Source organism: Peromyscus leucopus, chromosome 7 (genome assembly GCF_004664715.2).
Source record: "Peromyscus leucopus breed LL Stock chromosome 7, UCI_PerLeu_2.1, whole genome shotgun sequence".
In the NCBI taxonomy this organism is placed as follows: Eukaryota; Metazoa; Chordata; class Mammalia; order Rodentia; family Cricetidae; genus Peromyscus; species Peromyscus leucopus.
The window spans coordinates 35,282,504-35,286,876 of record NC_051069.1 but is presented as its reverse complement, the minus strand read 5'-3'; the positions used below and the strand labels follow the sequence as shown (position 1 = coordinate 35,286,876).

At 43.0% G+C, this 4,373-nt stretch overlaps 1 non-coding gene across 1 annotated transcript; it reads right to left on the bottom strand.

The window, feature by feature from the left end:
- Window positions 1-3,953: 3,953 nt before the first annotated feature.
- Window positions 3,954-4,145, bottom strand: LOC114684954. The gene has a single exon (XR_003733430.1). It is a non-coding gene; the product is annotated as a U2 spliceosomal RNA (small nuclear RNA).
- Between the last annotated feature and the right edge of the window lie 228 nt (window positions 4,146-4,373).

Genomic DNA, 4,373 nt, shown 5'->3' with positions numbered 1-4,373 from the left:
TTGGAGAAGACTCAATTTTCATTTGCAAGTGGTTATCAATTGGAGACAGCTTCTAGATTGGAGATGGGGTGTGTGTTCATTCCTCCTTTCAGATCTAGGACCCCATCTGGTGAAGAGCTGTGCAGGTCCAGAGAATGCTGCTTCAGTCTCTATGAGTTCATGTGTGCACCCATCCTGTTGATTTAGAGGTGTTTTCTTGGTGTTCTCTGTCTCCTCTGGCTCTTACACTCTTTCTGCTTCCTCTTCGACAGGGTTCCCTGAGCTCTGAGTGGAGGGGTTTTATGGAAACATCCCACTTAGGGCTGAGTGTTCCCAGGTCTCTCACTCTCTACAAAATGTCTAGCTGTGGGTCTCTGTATTTTGTTCCCATCTGCTGTAGGATGAAGTTTCTTTGGCGATGGCTGATCAAGGTATTGATCTATGAGTACAGCAGAATGCTATTGGGAGTCATTTTATTGCTACCTTTTTTTCATTTTTGAATGGTAACATTTGTTTTTCCCCTGGGTCCCTGGGCTATGTAATCTCAGGTTCTTGATTACCCACACAGTGTTGGGTATGGGTGCCATCTCGTGGAGTGGACTTTAAGTCAAGTCAAATATTGGTTGGTTATACCCATAAGCTTTGTGCCACCATTGCCCTAGCATACCTCGTAGGCAGAACATCACTGTAGAGCAAAGGGTTGTGGCTGGATTGGTGTTTATACTTCTTTTTTGGTAGGGTGCAGAGTAACTTCCTGTTCTAAAGACACTAGAATGTAGGGGTGAAGGCTGTATGTAGCTCATGCTTCTTCTGATGCAAAGTGGAACCTCATACTGTTCGGTGGTTGGCTCTGGACTGTACTTGAAATCCACAGTCCCCCCAGAAGCTTAAGACCTGATATACATGAGCACATATGCAAAAAACTATTGTAGGCAAAACATCTTATATTCTACAATGTTGAAATAATATGTAGTTTAAACCAGAAATAAATAAAAGAAGAAAGTCAGTTTTCTGACCCTCAAGCTTTGGAAGCTGGAGATATTGAAAAAGGGAGAAAATATCAACACTGTTGTTTTTTGCTTGCTGCGTGCACTGGAGCAAGTCATTAGGTAACATGGTTTTAGAAAAGCCTGTCTAAGATTCATTTGGAAATGAAGTTGTCATGGCAACTGTCTCTGAAGCAACAGACAAAATCCCCTCAGAGCTTCCAGAGAACCTCCAACGTCTTCTTTGCACTTGGATCTGAGAAGCCTGCCTTATGGGCTTATTTTAATTTTGTTTTAATGAATTGCCTTTCCCTTTCTTTTTTGGAATGGGATTGGAATCCTTCAGACTCACTCTGGGATGTGGGCAATTCTGTGGGTGATTGATGAAACCTTGTCATTGTCACTGTTGAGCCAAGGATGAGCAGGGTCTCATTGACGTATACATATGACCTCAAAGTCTGCCCAGACCCATGTGCGGTGACTTTCGGTGTGCTTATCTAGAAGAAGATGGACTTCTGCTCTTATAAAGGTTTTCCAACTTCCCCAAGACCATTTTTTTTTGTCATTATTTTGGAGCAAAACCATCCTTAATGTGGTAGCTCAAATTTCCCTAAATTCAGAGATTTGTTTCATGGCTGTGCAATCAGCCATCCTTAAATATATATACACCCTAAACAGTAGGAACGAGGCCAAGTTTCCACAGAAAACTTCATTGGCCCTATATTTATATTTATAAAATCACTTCTTTAAAAATGGTTTTGACACTGTATGCGGCTCAGTGAAGACAACCCTCTGGTGGGAGACAGTTGGGTGCTGTTAGTAATGTACCTCGAGTTTAAGGAGCTCCGTGGGGTTGGCTCAAGATCCTATAATGTGTTATCTGGGTGCTCTATTCTTTTAAAGTGGGGAATGACAGATCTTCCTTATGAAGTTGTGAACAGTAAGTAGGACAGAATTATTTGTACATTGCCGTTGGATCCTTTGTCTCCACATGACGTTCCTGGGCCAGATGTGGTGTTTTGTATATAGTAAGTGCATCAGTACAGAATAGCAAAAATGTATTTTCCCATAATACTTTGTTTTTCACTGTGCATATAAAGATGCAACTTCAGTGAACAAACAGATTATTAAGAGCCGCATGATGCATTATTAAAGGTGTGTTTATATGTGTGTATGTGTGGTAGAGGGCAGACTGCTGACAATGGATATGTGAGTCCTCTGTAACGAACTCACTGAGATCTCTAATCCAGAATCAAAGTCTTTAGACCCCTGTGACCCACAGTGCCAGGACATTATGCTGTCCTTCTGTGCAGAGATTATACAGGAGCCCCAGGGCAAAGGAAGAATCAGAGGACACGTTCTGCAGTTTAGCTAGGGAACCAAGGAACACTAGAGGTTTTTTTTTTTTTTTTTTATCATAAAAGTAAGGAAGCAGAAGCAGATGGGTAGGAGCTCTACCTTCTTTTTCTCCCAGAGCTATTTGTGACCAGAAGCTGTAGAGAGAAGCCATGTGGCTACAAATGGAAAGGTTTAAGTGCCTGCCTGACCCACAGTGTCTTGTGGAGACTAGTTAGAGTTTGAAAAAAAGGAGCCCGAAGATCAGAGTTCACAGCTGCTTCAACTCACTAGCCTGGAGACTTGGTACAAGTTGCTTAGGCTCAGGGTCCTCACCTGTAAAATGGGCAGAGTTGTAATGCCACACAGCATTGGACATACTCTGTAAACATTTCCTTTCTTTTATCTTAGCTTTCAATGTACGGCTTCACACATTTACACAATTACTGTTGTTGCACAACTTCATCTTCATGCTATGTTTACTGCAGTCCCCAGTATGGTTGGAAGGTCTGGACAGTGTCAAATGGCTTCCATCTTTGCAGAATCACTCTAGAGAAGGGCCTCAAGTTTTAACCAGCTTCATCTTGGCTGCAGACGGAGGGGAGTACAGAAGAGAGGGCCACAATAGAAGCTGGTGTGCCTAGATGGTCTATCCTGTCTCAATTGCTACTCCGTCTAGATCATTCGGACCCTCTGAGTTGTATCACCATTCACTCTTCAAGATGAATTTCACTGAGCCAGTTCCCAGAATAAAGCACCATGGGAACCATGGGAATAGAAGGACAAGGATAGGGGAAGGCCATGTTGTTGAAACTCTAAAATCTCTGCGTGGATGCTGTTTTCAAGAATGAGGGAATGAGAATCTCTCTATGACTCCTCATTTCTCTCACTGAACCTTCTGAGGGATGATTGCTAAGAACTCCTCCTCCAAGAAAGGTCCCTCCTCTGGCCTTCACTGACTAGCTGGGACTCTGGATCCCACTCTTACTGTTTTGAGATTTCCCCATTACCATGGTGGGGAATCGACCTGACCACAGGGAGAGGACTGAACTCTCACCCACAGACTTCCATGTATTTATTTCCTTTTAACATTGTCCTTTGGAGAGACTGAGTTTTTAGTATTATCCCCTCCAAGCTAATGACTTCACTTCAGATGACTTCCTTTGTAGGGGATAGGGCATATGACTAAGCTTTCCTCTTATCACCTGAGTCCTTCACACTGGGATGGTAGTATATAACAAGTGAGCAGCTGTCTGTAACCTCTGGTGTATGTCACGCCTTCTCAGATCTGCTTACTTCACTAGCTGCTTGGATGTATTGATGATGAGGAGTTTTTGAACTATGGCGTTCATGGGGAATTGTGTTTTCTGACCTTTTCTAGACAGTCTCATCAATCACTATTATGTGGCATTATTTTCCTCCTTGAATTGCCCTGCAATCATTCTTCTTCTTTTTTTTCAGGTTACTTTACACTGTTTTATCTGTGAGGGGGTGCCATGTTAGCTCCTCAATTATGGACTTCACTGTTTTTCCTATGCTTCTTCACTCATTAATTCATCCAGCACTGAAGGGTCACCAAGTGGCATTTCATCAGCCAACTGTCTTCATATGAGGATTTAGTGATGAGTCCAAGGTTTTTTGGGCTCCTACCCTGGGGTATGTAACACTCTTGGAAGTACTGCTGTTCCAGGTCAATTTGTGGACTGGACAGAACAAGCTCCTCATTCCAACTCCCAGCTCCAAAAATCTATTTAATACACTGTCCTTGAAGAGATGAGCTATCAGACATTAAGCTGATGAGAGCAGATACTACACTTGGTTTTAGCCAAAAGGCTGAGCAGCGGCACCAAGAAAAGTTTTTTTTTAATTGCTGCAGCCACTGGCATCAAGGTTTTCAGTGTTGCCTGCTTGATTTCTTCTCCTGTCCTGTCCTCCCTCCCTCCTTCCCCAACCCCTTCTCCTTGTTCTTTTTCTTTTCTTCCTTCTCTCACTCTGTCACTCACTCTTTTTAAAGACTGTCTATGTAGCTTCAGGTAGCCTGGAACTGGTGATGCAGAACAGGCTGACCGCAAA